The 24,709-nt window shown below is 44.8% G+C and overlaps 1 long non-coding RNA gene and 1 pseudogene across 1 annotated transcript; one reads left to right on the top strand and one right to left on the bottom strand.

Moving 5' to 3' along the window:
• Positions 1-918: 918 nt before the first annotated feature.
• Positions 919-8,514, top strand: LOC131274928 (uncharacterized). The gene is made up of 3 exons (XR_009182219.2): positions 919-1,161; positions 6,322-6,410; positions 7,202-8,514. It is a non-coding gene; the product is annotated as an uncharacterized lncRNA (long non-coding RNA).
• A 12,679-nt stretch (positions 8,515-21,193) lies between these two features.
• LOC101420153 (large ribosomal subunit protein uL24 pseudogene) lies at positions 21,194-21,658 on the bottom strand (annotated as a pseudogene).
• Positions 21,659-24,709: the final 3,051 nt, after the last annotated feature.

Genomic DNA, 24,709 nt, shown 5'->3' with positions numbered 1-24,709 from the left:
CCCCTTCCTCAAGTCGAGGGACAGAGGTGGGCCTCGCTGCCCGGGCTCCCCTGGGGAGGCACCAGCGTCAATCTCACCCCACTTTGGTCCACGGTCCTGAGCACAGGAGACCCAAGTTCCAGCAAGCTAAGGTGCTCCAGTGTTTTCGGCTCCTTTTCAAGGCGCCAGCCTGGGAAACGGAGGTCACGGCGGCCAGGCCGCTCTCCCGAGGACGGCTCTGCGCAGCACCTTCCCCTGGAAAGCGGAGCCAGGTCCCACCTTGCTGGTCCCTTCTCCCACCCCCCACCCCTCCTGTCTTCCTGCAGGGCGCGCGCCGCCGCCACCCCCAGCACAGGGACCCTGGGGCCGCCCTCTCCCTCCCTAAGAGCAGCTCAGCCTCCAGCTCTGCGCAGACCTGGGTGCCCGCCACAGCAGCCTCTGGGGGAGACCCCCTGGGTCCCCACCACAGCAGCCTCTGGGGGAGACCCCCTGGGTCCCCACCACAGCAGCCTCTGGGGGAGACCCCCTGAGCAGCCGCGGCGGCGCGAGGAGCGGCAGGGCCAGGAGAGGCCCTGGAGCCGGGCGTGGGCAGCGGGGCGCGGCCTGGGCGCTCAGCACGGCTCGATGGAGGCTGCGGGGCCGACTGCGCGGAGGACTGCGCGGAGAGCTGTGGGGAGGGCTGCGGGGAGGGCTGCGGGGAGGGCTGCGCGGAGGGCTGCGGGGAGGGCGCGGGCGCTGCACGGCCGACTGCGCGGAGGGCTGCGGGGAGGGCTGCGGGGAGGGCTGCGAGGAGGGCTGCGGGGAGGGCGCGGGCGCTGCACGGCCGACTGCGCGGAGGGCTGCGGGGAGGGCTGCGGGGAGGGCTGCGGGGAGGGCTTCGGGGAGGGCGCGGGCGCTGCACGGCCGACTGCGCGGAGGACTGCGCGGAGGGCTGCGGGGAGGGCTGCGGGGAGGGGGCGGGAGCGGGCGCACCTGGGCGCAGCCCTCGGGGCTCGGCGCAGCGGGGCTGACCTGGCAGGGGCTCTAGTCCAGGCGCCCCTCCAGAGACCACCAGGAAGCGAAGGCCAGGGAGCCACGTGGGCCGCCCGCCCCCGTGAGGGGCCGGGGTCTGCGGGCCTTCGGCACCAGGACAGCCTGGAGCACGGGCCCGTTTTGTCTCCTGTTTGACTATGTCACTTTAAGGTATGTACATTTTTTTACAAAATTTCAAGGAGATGACCAAGAGGAGACTCAGGAGCTTGGCTCCAGGCGCGGTGGTTTCTAGGAGGCAGGCAATCGTGGACTGGGGAGAGGTGGGTTATGATACTGTTGCTCATAATTATGCGCGTTTGAAAATGACCATTAAAACTTTTATTTAAGGAAGACACACAGGACTATTAAGTATATGAAAAGATGTTCTTATTCACTGATCATCAAGGAAATGCAGATTCAAACCACAGTAATATAGCAATTCACACCCGCAAGGATGGTTATTAATTTAAAAAAAAACTTGTTGAAGATGTGGAGAACTTGAATGTCAATCCTACATATGAAAAATGGTTTAGCTGGTTTGCAAAACAGTCTAGCAGCTCCTCTAAAAGAGGAGCATAAAGTCACCATAAGATCAAGCAAACCCATATTTAGGTATATAGTCAATAGAACTGTAAACAGGGACTCAAGCAGACATTTTGTCCATAAACATTCATTGCAGCCTTACTCACAATAGCTGAGAGATTGAAGCAACCCAAGTAACTATCTACAGCTGAATGGACAAACAAAATGTAGGAAATAATACAGTGTAATATTATTCATCCACACAAAGGAATGAAGTCCTGACGCATGCAACAACCTGGGTGAATACTGAAGACATCATGTTTAGTGAAATGAGCAAGTTATAAAAGGACAAATATTGTTTGATTTCACTTATATGAAATACCTAGGATAAGCAAATTTAGGGACAGAAAGTTGATTATAAATTATTAGGGGTTGGGGGATGGGGAGGAGTCAGAATGTGGATTCTTTGTTTAAAGGTATAGATGTTCTGTTTGGGGTGAGGAAAAAGTTTTGGTAATGTGAGGTGGTGACAGTAGGGCAATGTGTGAATAATTAATACTCCTGAATTGAACACTTGAAAATACATAAAATGGAAAATTTTGAGTGGTATCTATGTTACCACAATAAAATATTTTTAAAACTTGTATTTAAGGAACATTCAACAGTGCTTCTGGAATTATAAACAAGGAAGGTAAAATTAAAAGAACAGAAGCTACATAGTTAAAGTTCAAGTTAAAATATTATCCCCAAAGCAGGATTAAACAAAGATAGTCATTAGGAAACACACAACAGAGCAGTTTCTCAGTGGAGAGCACTCTGGAAATGCAGGGCATGAACTCACACTTAGTCCTTAGATGGCAAGGGCAGCCGGCACTAGGAGTCCTGCAAAGCACAAGCTAAGTTCAGCAAACATTTCCTTAATGAGCCAGATAGTAAATATATTTGACTTGTGGACCACAAGGCCTCCCTCAAAACTACTTCCTCTTGCCTTTGTAATATGTAAGCAGGCATGAACAATATGTTAAAAAGGTTGGGGCTGTGTTCCAACAAAACTTTACTTAAACAATCAGATGACTCACAGGCCCTGGGTTAGGGCATTATGTGATGTGTTGGCAGAATTTACTTCTTCTAGTAAATGGGGCGTGAAATGGAGGAGGACTATACCAGGAGAAAAATAGTGAGATAAAGGATAAGACTGAACACTTGCTGGGATGGGGTGTCAACTCTAAAACGTGCGCACATTTACATGAGACATGTCTACAGATGTGTGCTGAGAGCAATTTCTAGAGCATGTATCTGAGAGAGAAGGCATGGGTAAAAGTTCGAGAGCCTATGCAAGAAAGTGTGGAGGGGAGATGAGAGGGCTGGTCTATGGTAAGTGTGTCCTCTAAGAGGGAGAAGGTCTAAGACTGAGAAACTGTGTTCAGGGTTCATGTGTGAGGGCCCAAGAAGTTAACCTATGAGTCATCGAGGAGGAGCTCTCAAACCCTGGCCACAAGGCCCTGGATCTCTGGCACCATCCACAAACTTGACAAAATCCCCCTCTCCTTCCCCCATTGTCCAGCTCCCCAGCGTAAAACTGAGTTGAAAGGGGATTCCTCCACCAACCACTACAGTGGAAAATCTCTGGGCAAAGCCGCCCGGGATAGTAACACCCCACACCACGCTCTGCTCAGCCACTACTATGCCTTTGACTCTGCTCCAGGGGAACCCTCACCTGCACCAAGCGGGGATTTTCCTGGATATGGATAGAGGAAGCATTTCCTTTTGTGACATTTGCAATGGATTCCACACCTTTACATTCACCACAATTTCTACTGCAGACCCACTGTACCCATTTTTTGCTCCTACAAATCTAGGTAATGATTTTCTAGGCTTTCTGAGTATCTGCCCCATGATATGAAACTGGGCCTTGGCACTGCACCAGTTTATCCTAGCAAAGTAAATAAAACTTGGAGCACAACACATTTATTAAAAAATGAGTTTGTGCTCATAGATAAATCTTTTCCTACATGTTTTATGCCTGGTACACAGTTACTGCAGAAAAATAGAATCTAATGAAGCATGTACATAAGTTAAGTAGATAAACTAGGAAAAATTACCTTTCAAATACTAAATATTGACATAGTTTTATTCTTCAGTTCTTAGGTTTATATTTCCATTCCAATAAATGTCATGAACTTTCAGAACAATTTCTGAATGCTTTCCTTTTAATTTTCTGTAAAATAAACAATATGTTATGGAGATGATAAATTAAATATTTGGGATGTGAAAAATCAACTTATATAATTTTCTAAATGATAAAGAATCAAGGTAGTATAAACAGTAAAAAATACAAAAGTGGATGTACCCAGTTGAGAAATGGATCAATGCCACTCTAATAACCAGAATTGTGAAGACAAATTTTCACCATCACAGCAAATTTTCTCAAACATTTTTTTGGTCCTTTGCTTGTCTAGGACTTAACTTGTGTAGGGATTAGCATGCAGTTTATGTCCAAAAAATGTTTGCTAACTGACTGAGATCAAGAGAGAGAAATGGCCTGTATCCATCATTGCAGTGTTATGCAGGACAATTCCAATATCCTGAAAATGTCCCCATGTTACCTATTCTTTCATTCCCCTCCCCACAAAAACTATGGTGGACACTGCCTTTATATCAGTGATGCAAATTCTTTGAATGCAAAAATAGTAATGTCTATAATAGAACAATAATAAACCTACTTTAGTCCATTGTTCACTCTCCAATCTTGAGGATTTGGGGATGACAATGCCCACTCTGCTTCTAATTGAAAAGGACTTAGATCCCATGGGGCAGATGATGGTCCTGTCTTGCTTGTTACAAATACTGTTTCTTGGGATGGGCGTTGTCTGTCATCATCTCCTTATTAGTTGTCCTGTGTAAGTTCAATGAAATGAAGAGTAGGTGTTGCATCTCTGATGAGATGCAGGGCTCAACCAGCACATGAAGTGACCAAAGATTTAAGTCTCAGGGATGTATATTTAACAAGTATAGTGCTAATTATACGTTCAAATAAAAGGGGCAGAAGAGCTATGTGTAGGGAAAGTATAAATGAGTCTAACTCTGTTACACTGGGGAGCATAAATTCCAAAGTAAGGCCTACAGACAAGATGCCAAATTCCTGCGCTTGTCTGCCTTGCTTATAGTGTCTAGATATCTCTAGAACCTCAGAAGCCCCACTGTTTAAGGCACTGACTGTAGCAGTCAATGAGGTCCTGCGGAAACATGAGTTAGTGTAACCTCTGGAATGACATCCAGACTCACTTTGAAATGGCTTAGTCATAAAAACTCTTGCAAAGATGGATCCAGGTCATCATACATTTTGTCAAAACATATAAAATTGTGTGCAGCAGAGTGTAAAATGTAATGTAAACTATAGTCAATGGTTAGTAGAAATGCTTCAATATATGTTCATCGGTTGTAACACATGTACCATGCAAATGGAAAATGTTGTTAATGTGGGAAAGTGTCAGAAGAGAAGGGGGTGGGGCATATGGGAATCTCTTATATTTTTAATGTAACATTTATGTAATCTAAAATTTCTTTTGAAAAATTAAAAATAATAAAATAAATAATATAAAATAAATGAGAGAGAAATAAAGACCAGGTCAAAGACATTCTTGTATATGGTGATGAATTTAGGCTTCACCATGAAAATAATGGGAAGTGAATGAGTGTTTTTAAACTGAGTAAAGCAGTCTCCCTTGCCACAATATTAAACATTTTTCTAAGTATTACAACTGGCATGTAGGATAAATAACAGTGAGGAGATTCTGCAATATTTTTTTAACATACATACATACATAAAAAATATACTATGAGCCAGAATTTGTTCTAAAAGCTTTACAAATATTAATTTAGTTTACAGAACACTTCTAGAGATTGGCTCTATTATCTGCAGTTTATAAATAGGAAGCTGAGGCTCAGTGAGGCTAAACTGAGCAGTCATTGCAATAAGAAGATAACAGGTGAGAGGAGGAAGTGGCTGGACAGAAGAAGCAAGATTCAGAAATCCAAAGGATCAACTGAGACTTTTGCCAAATTATGAGAAACCCCAGTGTGTTCTTCCACCAGCTCTAAATGGTTTAGGGACTGGTGAATTTTGAAACAGACTTCATGGCAAGGCAGATAAATGTATGTATGCAGTGGATATTGTTGAAGGGAAAGTGAAATGTGCAGTAACCTTTGTATCAATAAGGGAAGAAACTTTTTTAAACAGCTTTATATTGTATATGTTACATAGATACAGTTCATCTGTTTTAAGTGTTCTGCTATATATCTATGTAATTATACAACTGTCACTACAGTCAGGTTTTACCCAATACCTTTAAAAGTTCTTTGCAGTCAATCTCTACCCAACTGAAGCCATAGCCTGTACCTGATGTTTTCTGTCACTGTAGTTTTGACTTTTCTAGAATTCCATGTAAATGGGAAATCGTGAGTGAAAGTAATGTTTTCTCTCTGACCCAATCTCAGTTTGTATGACATTTTTAAGATCCATCCATGTTGTTACTCATATTTACAGCTAATTCCATTTTATTGCCAGATAATATTCCATTATATGTAATATCACTTTTTATTTCCCATGTACCAGTTGGTGGACATTTAGATGTTTTTCCTCTTTGGGGCTATTTGTAGAAGTAAGGAATATGAAATTCATGGATAAATCTTAATGTGTAAATATGCTTTTATATCTTCTGGATAAATAACTAGGAATGGAATTGCTGCATCATAGAGCAAATGTATATTTAAATTTTGAAGTAACTGTAAATCTCTTTTCAAAACTAGCTCAGGAGGACCTGCAGTACTGAAGACTGAAATAAAGGGACACTAGAAAATAACATAAAGTCACATGAAGAAATTTTTAAAAATCTAAGGTAATAACCAAATATAATGAGGTCAAATATTTTGCTTAAATAGTTTTTGTCCTAAGTCAAAATGTTGTCATCAACAGAAATAGCTGTTATGTGTCATCTAGAATGACACTATGTAAAATTTTGTTCATATTACAGAAAAAACATGCTGAGCATAAAATGTCCTCCTTTGTCCTAATCTCTCTAAATTATGAGTAAAACATTCATTTGCACAAAATTAAATAAAAATCTGATTGAATTAAAAAGGGGCAGGATGTAGATGAGTTAGTGAAGGCACCTCTGTGTTAAAGCTTCTGGTCAGGGCATCTCACTCCAGACCTGAGCTGTGAGCTGAAACAGCTGTACTCCAGAGAAGACACTAGTGGAGGAGAGGAAAGTCCAATCTTATATGTTTAGTTATCAGGTATCTACAAGTGGAAGATATGATAGAGCAAGGTCCCAAAACTTAAGGAATATATTAACTCAGCAAATATTCTCTGAGGGCAACACACAATTATGTGCCATTAGAATGGCTCGAGCTCTCTGCTCTAGGATCAGTAGTCAGAACCTAGATTTTCATAATCCAGGCTGAAGAAATGACATGAACTTTTAGCATTGATCAGTTCAGAGCTTGGTCACCTCTATGAGATGGTAAAAAGTTCTCCCATTCACTTATTCAACCTCTCAGCTGCTGCCAAAGACTATTGCAACACTCAGGTGGGACTGTCTGAGGATACTGGAAGGTCTCTGAACTTAGACAAAGAATGCCCAAGGGAAATTTAATAAGTTTCACTTATACAATTATTTTTTCCTAGGAGCCAACTGATGAATAGATAAACAAACTGTGGTATATACATACAATGGACTACTATGCTGCTGTAAGAGGAAACGAGATTGGGACACATGTGATAACATGGGTGAACCTTGAAGACATTATGCTGAGTGAAATAAGCCAGACACAAAAGGACAAATATCGTGTGGTCTTGCTAATATGAACTAAATGTGAAGAATAAATGCATGGAGTTAAAACCTAGAGTATGGGTTATTAGGAGATAAGAGGAGGGCTGAGAAGGTGTACTGATCCTTAATATATGTAGAAGTTTTAATTAACTTGACTGTAAAAGTGTGGAAATGGATAGAGTTGATGGTAACACATTATAGTGAGTAGAACTAATAACACAACTGGTTTATAAATGGGGTTGTGGCTGAAAAGGGTAATCTGGGGATGTAAATGTCAATTGAAAGAAAGCTAGAGAATAATCTAGGATCTGAATAATATGTTGAACACAGAGGTGGCTGTTAGTGGTTAGTAGTACAAATATAAGAATATCCTTTTATGAACTAGAACAAATGTACACCACTATTGCAAGATGTGGAGGAGCAGTGGGAAAATACAATTAATGTAACCTATGGACTATAGTTAACAACAATTCTGTAATATTCTTGCATCAATGTCAAAGATGTACTGTGTTAATAATAGGGGGGTAGGGAAAAATATGCCAAGTGTATGCCATAGACCATAATTGGAGGTGATAGTCTGGTATTATCTCATAATCTGTAACAAATATTCCACAGCAATGTAGTGTGTTGGTGGAGGAGTGTTGTATGGGAATTCCGCACATGTGCATGATTGCTTTGTAAGTGTACAACTTCTCTAATGAAACTATAGTTTTTTAAAAAAAGAAGAGGTGGTTGAAATAATGGAGGAGAAAAGGCCCTAAAGGACATACGAAAATATTGGAATATAGACTGGAAGTTTTATATTGATGCTAAAGTTCTTGAACTTGATAAATCTGGACTTAAAGTGGTTACATAATCCTGCTCCTAGGAAAGGTACATAGGAGTGTTATGTGTTATGTGTTCAGGAAACACGATGTAACCACCTCTCAAATATTTAGAAAATAAACAGATATTTGGACTGATGATAGATAGCTAAATAGACCATTGAAGCAAATGAAACAAAATGTTAAAATCGTGGCTCTGGATATGGGGTGGGGGGAAGAGGTATATTGGAGTTCTTTGGGTTGATTTTGTATTATTTTTGCAACTGTCTTGTTAGTTTGAAATTATGTGAAAATAAAAAGTTTAAGGGAGGAAAAAAAAGAGTGAGTGGTTTTGAGAGGTGGTGAACATGCAGTTCTTAGCACAGAGGCTGGCATTCAGAGGGTGCTCATAAGCGCAGCTAAAACCAGAGCTCCCACGATGACCGCAGGCTCCACAGCCCGCGCAGGGCCAGGGATCGAGGGGGCGGGGGTGCTGTGCCCCATGGGGGATGTGCCCGGGCCTGGCTCAGGAGGCAGGGGAGGGGGCCCCTGGCCAGAGCCCCTTCTAGGGGGCTCTTGTCTACTTTTTGAGACTCAGCCTATGGCGCCTCCTCCTGCTGGTTTGAATTAGAAGGCGGCTGGTGCCTTCTGGAGCACCCAGGGAGAAACGTCATTGTTGGAGGTCAGTCTTCTGCTGGCAGAGCCCCTGCCCTGGCCTGGCGTCCCAGAGCACAATGGCCTTGGGCCTCCCTCCACCCGCCTCCTCTCCCTCCCCCGGCTGTCCCCTGGGCCTGGTGCACACTGGATGGGAGCCAAGACAAGGAGCCTCTGGCTGTCCGAGCTCAGCGGGCGGCGGTGCAGTGGTGGATCCAGGTCTGACTCAACCCCCAGCTGGCAGAGGCCCGGGTGCCTGGTGCAGCGCAGAGGCGGTACCCTCTGGAGAAGGGGGTGGGGAGGCACCAGGAAGGAAAGGGCCAGCAGGAAGGTGGCAACAGGTTGATGGGGCACTGAACTTGGACAAGAAGGGTGGGGTTACTGTTTTTTTTTGAGGTACTGGGGTCAGGAATTGACCTCATACCTCGAATGTGGGAAGCCGGCGCTCAGCCACTGAGCTACACCAGCTCCCCCGAGTTGATTGTTTTTAGGAGGTACCTGAGATTGAACTCAGGACCTGGTACATGGGAGGCAGGCGCTCAACCGGTCAAGCCACATCCGCTGCCTGCTTTCATTTTACAGATGAGGAAGCCCAGGCTTGAGCACTGCCAGGAATGAGTGGACTGGGGACGGGAAGCCCAGGTGGGCTTGCTCCCCACGCTGCTGACGGGAGCGCGAGCGCTTCAGGAGCCGGCAGGCGCGCGCCCACAGGAGAGGTTTAAATACATTGTCGTCGCTGGTTTCCTCGCCAGGCCTTGCCCTTCCCCACCTCCCTAACCGGGTAGCAGGGGAGGGGCTTGGCTGGGCCACCAGCAGTCAGGGCCTGGTGACCTCCTCGAGGCCGGCGAGCGCGTGCCCGAGGGCCCCTCAGAGGCGCGGCGGGTGTCAGGCCCGGGGCGCCCTGGTGAGGCCCGCGCAGCTCGGGGCCCGCCCGCGAGGCGCCCGCCCGCCCCCTTCCTCTTCCCTTTCCCCGCTGTGCGCGGCTTCTAAGCGCCTTCTGCCCCGCGAGGACCCCCGGGTGGGCGCTGGGCGCGGCTGGCACCCCCCACAACCAGCTGGCGTTCCCGGGGACCCGCCGTCCCCCCGGCCCTGGGTGGGAGCCTCAGCCCCTCACAGCAGCGCGGGGTGGGTGGGCTCGGGGACCCGTGCTGAATGAGGCCACTCCGTGTTCCCCGCGGGTCGTTGGGGGTTGAAGCGCGGGCGCGGGAGCAGGGCTGGCCGCGGGTGCGCTCGGCAGCCCCATTTTATTAGCTCCTTTCCCAGCTTGGCTGTCGTCCCCCTTGGCCGGAATCCCGTCTCTGTTCCTGTGCTCTTTTCAACCCCTGCCCCTCCTGTTAAAGAGAAAGCTGCACCTGTAACAAAACTAAAGCTCACCCGAGTGTGGAGGAGAAAAGACTTAATTAACCATCTTGCAAGAACGCGCGCAGACCTGGATAAAATGACCGACGCAAAACAGCAGGAATGCTGAGGCTTATACCCCCAGCTAGCACGCAGGGCCCTCCCTGGGCCCCACTGACTGGGCCCTTCAGGGGTCCCAGCCTCTCCGTGTGGCCTAACTAAGCTCCGCGACCCCTGCCAGTCCCTGCTCCCGCCTCTCCACACGCGCGGGCTGGGCCTCGGCGCCGCCTCCACTGCTGGCGGCTTTTCCAATTTGGCGCCGTTTTCACTATTGGCCCCGCCCCTCCTTCCCATTGGCGCTCCTCACCATTGGCCCCGCCCCTGACACTCACCATTGGCCCTTCTCACCACTGGCCCCGCCCCCGACACTCACCATTGGCCCCCTCATTTTGGCGCCGCTTTTCAAATTCCCTGCGCGCCAAAGCCGCCGGAAGCCCGTTCCCTCCCTCCTCAGCGCAGAGCGGCTCCGGCTTCCGCTTTGAGGAAATTAAACTTCGCCCTTTCCCACACTCCCCGAGGTCCATCCTGAACCCCACCTTCTCTCCAGAAGCCTGCCTGGACCTCCCCAGCCACGGGACGTCCCCGTGCAGTCATCTCTCAGGCACTTGGAATTTTTTTTGCCCCTTCGGGGGTGAATTTTTTTCTTTTCTTTTCAAGACGGGAAAAAGAGACTCACAGGATGACCAGGCTGCCGGGGGTGGTGAGTTACAGATGATGGGGCTTTCATTTCCCACCGCGCGTGTGTCCCCACCTTTCCTGCACGGTGCGTCATTAAATTTAGGGGGAAGCGAATTCCAGGTAAATGCTGCTGTAAAGAGGAGTCTGCTGCAGCAAAGGCGGGAAAATGCTGAAAGCGGGTGGTGGGCCTGGGTGGGGGTATGTTGGAGTTCTCTTGTGTGTAAGGGGGTTGTATTGTTTTTGCCACAGTACGTGAGTTTGAAATTATTTAAAAAGTAAAGTGTTAAAGAAATTATATGCATCCAGTACATTTAAAAAAAGGTGTTAGAATGGAAACAATCTGAAGCGCCTGCTCCCCGCGCTGGCGGCGTCTCTCACGCTGGGCCGCCTGGGCCCCCCTGGACCTCATCCCGGGGCTCCCCGGCTCCTCCTGCCCCCGCGCCCACCACGTCCCTCCGCGGAGCTCCTCACCCCGACCCCGGGCTCACCGCTGCCTGTCGCCGGGGGTCCAGCTGCTGTCCCCGCGCAGCCCGTCCCCGCTCCCGGGGCCCCTGCCCGCAGGACGCCCCTTCTCCGCGGGGCTGCAGGTTCTCAGGGGAGGGAGGACTCAGGAACCCCGTTCGGGCTCCCCGGGAAGGCGCTTCGTCGTCGTCACGATGGCAGCCGCGGCCTTGAGCTCCACCTGCTCAGCGCTTTACCTGGATGTGTCACGTGACCCCCCAGCCACCCAGAGCCATAGGCGCTAGGAAGTGCATCTTGCACGGGGGTGGGGGAGGCCGCCCGGACGAGGAGAGGCACACCTACTGTGTGGCCCAGGAAGGCACACCACCCCCTGCCTCAGTTTCCCCTCTGTACAGGGGCCGGACACCTGCTCCCTCCAGGTGGTTGTAAGGATCGAACAAGACCACTGGGCATTTTGTCAAGCGCAAACAGCTGCTGGAATGGCGGGGCAGAATCTCTGCTTGATGGAGGGCGGATCTAAGGCCATCTGGGGGGTGGGACAGGGTTATGGGAATTTTAATAATTCCCTTTTGCACTTGCTCTCTAAGGATAAGAGGGAAGTAAAGATGAGCGCGGTAGCCCCAGGTCCTACCCAGGCCGTGTCCTCTCCTTGGGGTGCTCTCCCACTCTGCCTGCCTCACTCCCACCCACTCTTCAGGCTTCTGCTGCAAGGTCAGCCCTGCAGGTCAGGCTTCCCGGCTCCCAGCCCAGGCCGGTGCCTGAGAGGCTGGCGGAGCCTCTGACCCTGCGCATCGCACCCATGAAACAATTAACCCTCTAATTAGGGAGCTCGAGCCTGCCTCTCCTGCCAGGCCTCATCTTGCTTGGGCTGTGGCCTCAGGGCCAGTGCTCGCAGGTGGGTCTCCTTGAAGGCTCCTGACTGACTTCCACATTTCCTGTAGTGCTGATCCCTCACCCAAACTCACCCCACCTGTGCTGGCAGCCTCTCTGGGTCCAGCTGGGGATGCTAATTGTCCTGAGGTTTTAGCAGCCTCTGGACTCGGCTTTAAGCCTGATGGAGTCCATGTCCCAGCAGTGCTGCCTCTTGGCTTGTGATGTTGGAAAAGTTACTTAACTGCTCTGTGCCTTGCTGTGAAAACAGATAATAATAGCTCCTTCCTCACTGGTGCCACTGGTGTGAGGACTACATGAGTTAGAGATGATGATGAGGATGATTATAATTATTATTGCTGCAGGAATGACTGAAAGGGTTCTTTCTCCTAATTAACATCTTTGTCCTTCCAGCAGTGGCCAAGGTCTCACCTGGGTTGGAAAGGCCTGGGCAGGGAGCCAGGGACTCCATCTACCCTGCTAAGCAGATGACTAACACTGGCAGCAGTCACATTTCCTAATTTGCTGCCTGATTGTGGTGTGGGAGAAGATCAAATCAAGGAATGAAGGTATGCACCTACCATATTCTGGGCCTCTAGGAGAGCCAAGCAGGGAGCAGGACCCCTGTCCTGCAGGAATGCACAGCAAAGTCACAAAGTGTGCAAGTGTCTTGTAAACAAGCATTCTCCTCCAGGAGGTGAGTGTGTGGTGCCCGAGGCATTTCTGTGAGTCCAGCCTCCGTTGACATACTCCCTGGCCCACCTGCTCTGGAGAGGAGATCGGGTGCCTGCCTTCCCCTTCAAAGCATCCGAGTCTTGGTTTCTGAAATGGGATTTTAGCAGGGATTGAAGTATACATTTTTTTGCTTTTATCCCCTCCCCCACTCCCCACCCCCATTTTTTGCTTGTGCTTGCTGTCTGCTCTCTGTTCATCTTCTTTTTAGGAGGCAGTGGGAACTGAACCCAGACATCCCATGTGGGAGGGAGGCACCCAATCACTTGAGCCACCTACAGTCCCTGCTTATGTCTTTCATTGTGTCTCTCATTTTGTTTCCTTGCTGTTTCTCTTCATTGCATCAACTCCCTGCATAATCTTGTTGCATGAGCTCACCACACCTGGCCCTCACATCACATGCATGCCTCACTCATCATCTTTAGGAGGCATCAGGAACTGAACCCAGGACCTCCCATGTGGTAGGTGAGTACTTAGCTGCTTAAGCCACATCCACTTCCAATATCTTCTTAGGGATGCTGCAAAGGTGTTTTGCAAAGGGAATCATTGAAGATAGTGACTGAATGTGAGCACACCTGCAGGAGGCAATAAAAAGTATTGAAATATATTCAAGCAAAAATTTTTAAAAGGGCAATGTAGCAGTTTGATATGGTTATGAATTCCAAAAATAGATATTGGATTATGTTTGTCATCTGGTCTGTACCTGGGCACGATTAAGTTATGATTAGGGCTTTGACTGGGATGTATCATTAGGGCATTAAGTCCCCACTGACCAAGGGGTGGGGACTCACAGATAAAAGGCATAGCAAAGGACAGAGTTGAAGGCTTTTTTATTTTGGAACTTGATGCTGAAGCATTAAGCTGGAGCCCCATAAAGAGGAAAGAGAAGCCACCCTCAGGAAGAAAGGAACCCTGAGTCCAGGAAGAAGCAAGCCCTGGGAAGAAAGGAAACTTGAACTCAGAGATGCTAGGCCCTGGAAGAAAGGTACCAGGAAGCCTGAACACTTACAGCTGTCGGCAGCTGTCTTGCTCTAACATGTGAAAATAGACTTTGGTGAGGGAAGTAACTTATGCTTTATGGCCTGGTATCTGTAATCTCCTACCCCAAATAAATACCCTTCATAAAAGTCAACCAACTTCTGGTATTTTATGTCAGCACCCCTTTGGCTGACTAACACAGGCTCACAGTTTCCCCTTGTTCTACTTGTGTGTTCCACACCTTCTGGTTGAGCCACCTAACTAATTATACTTCCTGTCTTTCCTCCTGGCAACCCTGTCACCCTAGCACCTACAGTAACATTCATCATGCACTAAGGTCTCAGATTCCAGTTGAGTCACACCTGACTTCCACCCAGACCCAAATTTAAATCCCCAACTTGACTCATTCAAAATAAGTGGTGCAGTTCCACAGAAATGCACGGTGTTGCTGAAGGGGTGCTATATGGGAAGTTTGCATGTTATGTATGATTGTTTTGTAAGCTCACAACTTCTCTAAGAAAATACATATTAAAAGTAAGTGGTGCAACAGGGAGGGTGTGTTGGTCACAGCCATTGGATGTGAGGTATAATGCCTCTTGATTGCTCTTAGCTTACTAACTGGTTCTCAGAAAACTACTATCTGGGAGGTTCCATGGCTTGATGACTTAACGTGTGTTCTACTTTGTGCTGATGCTTGTTGTTTATGTTGGGTTTTGCCAAAACTCCCTAAATTGTGGCTTTTGCAAATCTGAGTTGTCCGTGGGTTTTATAGACAGCTAGCCCTTGTATGTCAAGAGGGGAAATCTTGGTTTCCAGTTTTCCCCAGAATGGGCATGATTAGTCTGAGTCAAATTGGCTAATTTTATCCAAAAGCCATTGACCTAATGGAATTGGTATAGGGACAGGAGGTGGGCAACCCCTGCCCTGGTGCTAGGGCTGCTGGGGCAGGTAGTACTTGGGAATTACGAGGCTTTGCCTGAAAGTAACTGGGAGACTATATGGGAACAAACAGTGCGTCTGTGTACTGTGCCCCAGAGGCCAAAGGCAGGGGTTCCACTGTGCAATAGGGGCACCTCCTTCACAGGAAGTATAACATGGCAGCCCACAGGCAGTGGTGTTCCTGGGGCCTGTGGCCCCTTTGTGGCTATTGCTCTCTGCTACTATCATTCTCTGAACCCTGACTCCATGGATTACTGTGGGTCCAATCCCTGGCAAGGTGGCTAAAGGGATATGGGCAAGACAAAGTCCAAGCCAGGGTGCCAGCTTCTTCCTACAACTACAGAGGTTGTCTCAAAATTAGAAAAGAAGGTAAAATGCCCATACCATGTACTCAGGCCCTATTAAGCCCTGATGCCTATCATGGGGCAACACCCTATTAGTGAACTGTGCAGGCCAGGGGTTCTTCTGAATGATCCTGCCACCATCCTGCTAGTGGAAACCTAGCCCAGCATGGATGGGAGACCCTAGAGAAAGCCAATTGCCTATGAGTCTGGTATGTACAGGGTTCCAAAGAGGACCCCAAATTAAAACCAAAGTTCCAAATTTTAGTTGATTGGAAAGTCAAACCATACTTGGAGATTTTGTTCAGGGTGACAAGGAGAAAGGGGCCAATTGACAACTGAGAGTCTTTTGAAGACTCCATGCCCCTCTGCTATCAACTTAGGTATTTATGACAGTAAGAAAACGTCCATTTGTCTATGGTGGGTGTTACTGCCTAGTCAGATGCCCACTGGCAAACAACTGATGAAGTCCAATTTTACTTAGAAAGATTGGGATGATGCGATGGACAAGCATTTTTGAGCACAGAGACAAGAGACTCAGAATCCATCTCCAACCTGAGAAGGCCTCCTTTGACACTGAATCATGGACTTTTCTTACACGGAGACCCCTGTCCTCCAAAGTACTGGGCTGCTTTATCCAACCTTTTATGGCATGGCCCATCCCATTTATAAGGCCATGGATGGGGATGCGTGATTGGCAGGACACAAGGGACCTCATTTCAGAATCACAGATCCTGGCTTAACAGGCCCAGGCAGCCACCTTCAGGGGACCATGTGGCCCTTCCCTGGAGGGACTCTGTCTCCTCCTTCTGCACACCAAGGGTCCTGTCCCCAACCCAGGGGTGTTGTGACTATTGGAGCAGTTCTTATTAAACAGCTGCCTCCAGAGGGAGCCCCTTTTGTTCTTACTTTCCTCCCTACATGCATCTTTTTCATAGACTATGTAGCAATTTGATATTGTTTATGTGTTCCAAAAATAGATATTGGCTTATGTTTGTAACCTGGTCTGTTCCTCCAGGCATGTTAGATTGTATTGGATTGAGAGGTTTCTCTTTTACTTGATTAAACAATGATTAAGGCTTTGATTGGGTCATGTCAGTAGGACATTGCATCCCTGCACATACAGAGACTTACAGAGAAAAGACATGGCAAAGGACAGAGCTGGGAGTTTTTGAGCTGGAGCCTGGGAAGGAAACACACAGAGAAGCAGATACGGCAGAGGCCCCGGGAAGAGAGATGTGCCATTTGCCTTGTAATCTACAGCTGGCCTTGTGGAGAGAGCAAAGCAGCTGACCCGGGAAAGAGCAAGCCTCAGGAAGAGAGGAGCCCAGGAAGCCTGACCCCTTGCTGGCGTCGGCAGCCATCTCGCTCCAGCATGTGGCAATAGACTTTGGTGAGGGAGGTAGCCTGCACTTTAATGACCTGGTAACTGTAAGCTTTGACCCCAAATAAATACCCTTCATAAAAAACAACCAATTTCTGCTATTTTGCATCAGCTCTTCTTTTACTAATAGAGTATATATGGGCATTTTAACCTAATACAACGTATTTGTAGCTATATACAGTCACCTTTATAATTTGTTTTATTCACTCAATGTTATGTAACAAATATTTTCCTCTATTGGTTTACAGTCTTGATAATGACTATTTTGAAGGGTTAAATGGTACTTTATCTTATTTATTTATTTATTCTGTTTTGTTTTGTTTGGGGTACAGGGCCAGGGATTGAACCTGGGAACTTGTCAATGGGAAGCTGGCGCTTAACCACTGAACCACAGTGGCTCCCTGAGTTAATTTGTTTTGTTGATTTGTTTGTTGTTTCCTTTTTTTTTTTATTTTCAGGAGGCACCAGGGATCAAACCTAGGACCTTCCCTGTGGGAAGCAGTTGCTCAACTGCTTGAGCCACATCAGCTCTCGGTACTTCATCTTATTAAAGAATCAAGATTTACTAATTCACTTCCCAGTTGTTTAGCAGTGAAGTAATTTATATTTTTTAGTGTATAGCCCTGTAATACATATCTTTATGTATGTAGTGTTTTCCTTCTTTTGAATTTTTTTAAGGTGTAATGCTTTTTGTTTAAATGACAGGTGAGAAAACTGAATCCAATGGTATCTGTAAAGAATCCTGATTTAGCCCCAATTATGAGAACTCCACTGTTGTGTCAGACATATCAAGTAAGTGATTTTGATCCTATGATACTTTTAGTATCCTAGCCTGTTGTTCAGATGCACTAGTTGGAATCCTGAATATTTTACTTGAACAATTCATAGAAAACAAATGATGACCTCTACCATTATTATGATTCTGTTGATATTCTAACTGATGCACAAATTCAAGACAGCCTTAAATTGAGGACAGAATAAGCTGCTGTGCTCTCACTTTCAACATTGGTGGAGCTCTGCCATTTTACTAGCGGGGGCAATGTGGGTCTACCTGTGGTTCCTGAGCTTGGCTCAGGAGGGCCATTTCCTTAAAGGGGACTTGCCTGGGGGACTAGGCCCTATGCTCACTGTTAGGGACTCGGCAGCTATGTCCCCTCTAGCCTGGCACAGACCCTGAACAAGTATCTTTGTGTCATTTCAGCAGCTGCTCCTCCCAGGGGTAAAGAAACCTTCAACCCCTGGCTTAGTGGAAACTGACCTCATTTTTCCTAGTGTGTATCCTCTGAGACATAGGCAACAACAGGTTATTATTATAAACTAATGAAACCAATGGAAAACTTGAATGTTCCCTTGTACATCTGGCCATATCTAGCCATTGCTGGCCACTGCAGGAGTCCAAAACTGCAACATAGTCTTCACCCTCTATCCAGCAATTGCCAGCTGCCCTAGGAGTCCAAAACTGCAACATATTCTCCATCCACTCTCCAACAATTGCCAGCTGCTGCAGGAGTCTGATCCTGCAACCTGCTGAGGGATCTCTTAATTTTCATATACTTACTAAATATTTCCAATGCAATTGCATAACACATCAAACACACTTACTTTGCTTCTTACTTCTACAACCCCACTGTGATATTGGTAATTACCAGGTATTTTACTTCAACAGCACAAAAAACTACTTTCTTATTTTATGATCTTCCGCTTTAATATGCTGATTAAGATGGCCTCTGCATCTTTACAAAACACATTCCTTTAGTATCCTAGCCTACTGTTCAGATGCACTGGTTGGAATCCTGAATATTTTACTTGGACAATTTACAGAAAACAAATTAGTACTTCTACCATTATTATTATTATTTTGTTGATATGATTCTGCAGAAGAGAGGTGAAATGTGAACTGAAAGTGTTTCTGTTTAATTTTTGCTTATTTAGTCATAAATTATTGGAGGAGGGGAGAAAGAGAAGACAGAATTTAAGCTGTAATCTGTAAGTGCAGTCAGATGAGATTTTTGCATTAAATTATATGAATGCCAGAGCTATAAATACCAAGTTGTGATTTTCTATGGCCAGGTAAAAGCTCAGAGTCTGTGGCCGGTGAGTGATGACAAGTTAACTTTAGACTAATGGACTTGCTGGGGGGACAGGCTGGCAGGCAGGCTGTGTTAGCTTATGATATGTGATGAAATACCATGGCTTGGAATCTGATTCTAACCACTGCTTTAAAGATAAAGTGTCAGAAGGTAAATGCCCTCCAGCAATTCAGATCAGGTGGCCTTTGCCATTTGACACTACCTGTCATTTCATCACATTCCATGTAGTAATTTGTTTTGAATATGAGCGGTACCACATATACCTGAGGATTTAAATATTCAGGATTCTTTTCATGAATTTGGTCCACCAGAGTCAGAGAAGCAAAGTGAAAAACCCAGTGGACTTTGAAATCAGATAGAGAACATCTCCTCTTTATAGAAATGCCATGGAGACTGAGACAGGTTTAGTGATTTATCAATGTGTGAGAGAATTGGGACTTGATGCTCTAGCATCTGTATCATCTTATTTCATATCTCCTGCTTGTTACATTATACACCACTGCCATTTTAAAAGAAATGAAGAGGAATCACTTCTCACTGGAGTTCATACTCTGCTAGGTGAGAGAGAATACATAAAGAAATTCAAGGAAAACAATTATAACCCAATTTAAGATCAAATATAGAAAATATATAATAAAAATTGCATGCATAACTAATAAGGAAGGAGGAAGCAAATGAAATGGTTGTCATGGAAAACACAAAGGTCTCAGAAAGGAGGAGAGTTTTTGAGCAAAGTTTCAAGTGTCAGGACATCAGAAATTGTTTTCACAGATTAATTCTAATTCATTGTTTTTTTCTTCATAATTTTCTTGAGTAAGCTACCTGGAAACAAAAAGGACCCATATCTATACTTCTAGTGATGATAAAATTTCTCCCTCCTAGTAACATAATAAAACCTGCATTTGAAACTATATATATTTTTGATTAATACACTTTCATTCTAAATGTTTTCATTCCTGAAAAAATAATGTAACTTTAGAGACTTTTTAAAAATTCACCTATCAAAACAATCCATCTATATATTTTTTTACGGTTTGGGTTACAAGGAACAGAGACTCACTCAGTCTGACCGAAATAAGTGGTTTTGTTGATGGGATACTTAGGCCAGTAAAGGAAATACACTACATGGGATCCCGAGGATCGGAGTCCTTGCTTTTCTGGAACAGAGAAAGGCACTGTAACCAGAGAGCATTTTGGTTCAGGAAACCCTCAGAGGCCCCAGGTGTAAACTGGGTAATGATGATGACTGTAATAGTAATAACATTTATTAGGTGCTTTCCATGTGCCAGGCACTATTGCCTGTATTAAAGCATTTAGTCCTCACAGCCACCCAGTAATATAGCTCAACACAAGAACGCGTTATGGTGGGTGACTGTGCAGGACTGTGCATCAATATGGGGGCCAATAAAGGGATATGTGGCCTAGATGTAGGATAGGTATTACAACATGCCCTGATTGGAAACACTTCAGAAGGGGAAAGGCAGGTTGCCCTCATGGTATCAGCTGCACTATTTGTAGGGAGACAGTCTGGGTGGAATGATTGTGGCCATAGACTGTGTGGCAGGCAGACCCTTGTTAACCTTGGACAAGTGACTTCATCTCTGTAAGCCTCAGTTTTCTCATCTGTAAAAGAGTCCCTTCTTAATAGGGTGGTTGTAAAGGTTAAATGAAATAACACATAACTAGGTACTTTGCAACAGTTCTTAATACATAGGGCTAAAATTCAAAGTGTTCATCATTATAATTTGAAATCATTTTATTTTATTTATTTATTTTGTCTTTATTTTTTTAATATTACATTCAAAAAATATGAGGTCCCCATATACCCGCCACTCCCTCACCCCACTCCTCCCCCCATAATAACAATCTCCTCCATCATCATGAGACATTCATTTTATTTGGTGAATACATCTCTGAGCACTGCTACACCTCAATGTTTTTATTAAAGTTAATAGATCACATGAAATGTTACATTCAAAAAAAACATGAGGTTCCCATATAACCCACTTTCCCCCCATCATTTTTATGAATTGTGTTTTTTTGAAGATACATACATCACAGAAAATGTTATGTTATGAAAAACATAAGAGGCTCCCGTATACCCCCCACTCTCCCACCCCACTCCTCCCACACCAGAATATTCTTGCCTTTCAACCAAATTGTTTCCTTCATAAAACCTTAAACCAGGTCTTCAGTTCTGCAAAGTCACTTATTGAAATAATACAACCAAAACCTGAAATTCCTTTTCATATGATTTAACTGAATTTCTCTGTGTGTGAAGCATGGCCTACTTCTCCCTTTGCAAAGAGATAGAGCTATCTCCCTATCATTCCCAAACAATACAACTCTTTAATTCTTTCCATACTCTTTAATTCTTTTCCATACACGTGAGAGGTGTGCACTTTCATCTGTCTTCTGCTATGTGGAAAAGTCCATTGCTTAACTGATTTTAAGCTGTTTATAACTATAAAATATAAACTGTAATTCTTAATTGCTATTTTTTTCATTTTAGCAGTTTTTAATGGAAGTTGTACATAAGATTCTTATTTCCCTGCATCTTCTCAGTTGTTTCTTCCTTATATTTGCCCTTTTCCTTTCCTGCTTGGTGAGATTTGGCTTTACGTTCGAGGGTCTTTTTACAGTCTTTATCCAGTTTTAGCCTAGTGATAACTACCTTGCTGGGGTGAATGCCCACACGGACAGTGGTGCCATTAGCCTTCTCCCTCTGCTCCCATTCGATGTAGATGACATATTCCTTCCTGTAAACCTGGACTACTTTGCCAATTTGCTGACCTTTGTAGTGTCCTCTCACAACCTGAACTTCATCATCTTTTCGGATAGGCATGGATTGAACATTATATTTCTGTCTCAGCTCCTTGGAAAGAAGGGAAGACATAATCTTCCTCTGAATGTGGGAAGGTGCATTGAAATGCCTTTTAGGGTTCTTGCTCTGACCAGAGGTCACAAAAGGATTGAACTTCATTTTGGCCCCTGCCACTTCAGCGATGGCTGCAAAAGGAAAAAGAGCTGCACTCTAGTTTTGATGCTAATTTTAACTGTATTTAACACTGGAAACTACTTAAAGTCATTATCACATTATTAAAGGGCAAGAGTACTCAAAAGTACACTTCTTGCACTTGTATGTTTCTGTGTACATGTGTATGTTTTCTGGTTTGTGATTTGTTCTAGTAATTTTTTTAAAAAATTTTCCCTTAATCATCCATTTCTTTAGTGTGTATTAATCCTCATTGTGAGCAGTGATGAAATTAGTGTATTTTCTCTTCCTTCTTTCCCCACCCTCTCCTCTAGTACCTCTTAGGTGATTATATAATTTTGCTTAAGTGTTTGCCTTTATTCTGTAAATATGCCTATACTAATGACTATCTTGAAATACTGATGATGGCAACTTCATTGTCCCCTCCTCTGGCCAGGTGGTGAGTTCCATGGGACCAAATGTCAGACAAGGACAGGGAATGGTTCTGTCACACCGAAGACAATACCTGAATGAGTGATAGGCAGGTAACATCACCCATCACTGCTCCTCTACCCTAGTATATACCACCTGATTGCTTGGCTCAACTCCCTTGCTCACATAAGATCTCTAATATATTCTCTTTCTCCTCAGAAAAGCCAAGAATTTGATATCCTTGTCTTAGGTTCTGTGTTTCCTAGAGGCAATCAAGGCCTTCTGCCATCATTTGGAAAGCAAGTGCAGAACAAGAACTTAGCTTGCTTTTCTTAGTTTTTGTTAGTTCATGAATTGATTTAGATCAATGGTTTTTTTTTCTTTTTACCCATGATCTCTGTTTGGTCCAGAGATTCGAAGATTCTCTCACATTCAGCCATGGAAGTAAGGTAGAGCTGGGATAGAATCTCATTTCTTGCCCAGTATTCCTCTGCCATGTCCAATTCTATGTAATTCATAAATTCAGCCAAACTTTACTGGAAGATACTGGAACCAACTCACTTGTACAGAGCACGGCAGGTCAAGTGCAAGAAGGAGGCTTAAATGATGTAGCTCTTGTCATTTGTTTAAGAGATACACCACAAGAATGTGTTATAGATGTAGCTGTGATCAGGGCTCAATGACTTCCACAGATGGCTGTCTACTCAGTGAGCAGCATAATGTTCCCACATACAGGAAGCCTGGGAGTGCATTTGTGAAATCTCAGTGTGAGCCCATTTGTAGGAGTCCAACATTTTTATGGTTTCAGTTCACATGTTGGCAAGATGCTGGGTAATAAGATCATGGCATAATGTGGCTGACAGGTTTTTATGTGTATAGGCATTTTAAAAATCAGCAAACCAAATTAAAGCAATTTTTTTCTACAGGTTATTTCTAAGATTAGTGCTTTTAAATGCAGGATGACCAAGTATTAGTGAATATTTGACAAATTTGAGGAAAAAAATATCAGAAATTGAAGACAGGCATACAAAGTATGATCTATGAATAACTGGAGTGCCTGAATGAGAAAACCAAAGCAAAGACATGAAAAAATATTAAAAATTCTAATTCCTTATTTTTCTGGAAAGAAATTCTTTGAAGCTGCATTATAAAACCTTACACTGAGTATTGACTCAGAATGACTTATAGGACGACATATTCTAGCTAAAATTACTAGGGTGTAAAGGAAGAATGAAGTCTTTTGTGCATTAGAGTAAAGCAAGTGCATTATGAAAAGAAAAGAACATTAGCATCTCATCATCGGTTTTGATAATACTTTGTGCCAGAAGAAAATGGGGTAATATATTTATGGAAAGAAATGTGAATCATGGTGTTATAAACAGCAAAACTGACATGAAAGTGAAAACAGCACTGAAAGCCAACTTCACTGGCTTGAAGTTGGGTATTATTGTTCCCATGATCCCTTTCATGTGAGGGAACAGATTTCAGGAAATGAAATGTCTAGAAGACATTGGTAGGACAGAGTTAAGTCTTAAATTTACAGTTATCTGTCCATTCATTCACTCTAAGTTTGTTTAGGGTGCTTATCTATGTGTTTATTTTATTGATAAGGATGAAGAAAAACAAGTAGTTGGAGAGAAATTTTTTAATGTATTAACATCTAAAATTAAATGCCAAACCTATTTCTAAAACTCAGTGTAAGTCTTTCAAACTGAAAAATAAATTTTCCCTCAATTGGCTGATTAGGGAATTGGGTAAAAGGGGCTGAGCACTGAGGCATCTCCATTTCTTTGGTATTATATCCCCTTTCAGTCTCCAAACATCATGTAATCTCTAGATCCTCTGAGACTCAGGCTGAGGCCTCCAGCTCAAGGTCTTTGTGCTGTCAGTAGTAGGGATCACTGGGGAGGCACAGAGGTGGATGGAGGAGTTTTTCTGGAGTGGGTAACAGGACCCAGAAGACACCTCGGATCATTAATTGTCTGCATTTACTTTGACCAGCCAGTTCATGTTTCCACCTCCATGTTCACATACAATACTGGAAACCTCAGTTTCTTCTCAGTTTTGCTGATTTTCCTAAAGTGCCAAAAGAAGGGTAGGAAAGCAATGGAATACGTGAACTTGTTTCCCTTCCTCTCTTTATCCTATCCACTCCACACTCACATTTCCTTTTCCTCTTCTTCCTGCCTTTTCATCCATTTCTTCAGTGTCTTCAGTGTATTCTAGGAAAAGAGAATTTATGAAAAGAGACTCCTCTTCCTTGAACAGTGTAGACAGCTGCAAGGAAAGGAACCCACTTGATGACCATGTGCACATGTGCAGGAACACCCTGCAAGGGGAGAGCCCACCCCAGAACTAACTTCACAGGTGCTCCTTCCACTGGGTGTGGGCCAAAGCTTCTGACAACCAGCCCAGTTCCCTGCCTGGACCATTCAGGCTTATGCAAGCTGATTCAGTGATGCACATATGTTGAAACCAGGGCAATGCTAAGAAAATAGGTAAAGGGGATGGAAGAAATTTTTAGACATTGTTCTTCCCATGACCTCAACTTCCTGGATGAGACTACTTCCTTCAGGATAAGAATCATAAAATAAGGAACAGATAGAATGGAGAAAAGCTATAAAGAGG

This window comes from Dasypus novemcinctus, chromosome 21 (genome assembly GCF_030445035.2).
Source record: "Dasypus novemcinctus isolate mDasNov1 chromosome 21, mDasNov1.1.hap2, whole genome shotgun sequence".
Taxonomy (NCBI): Eukaryota; Metazoa; Chordata; class Mammalia; order Cingulata; family Dasypodidae; genus Dasypus; species Dasypus novemcinctus.
The sequence above is the reverse complement of the archived record's forward strand: the minus strand, read 5'-3'. Positions and strand labels throughout refer to the sequence as shown.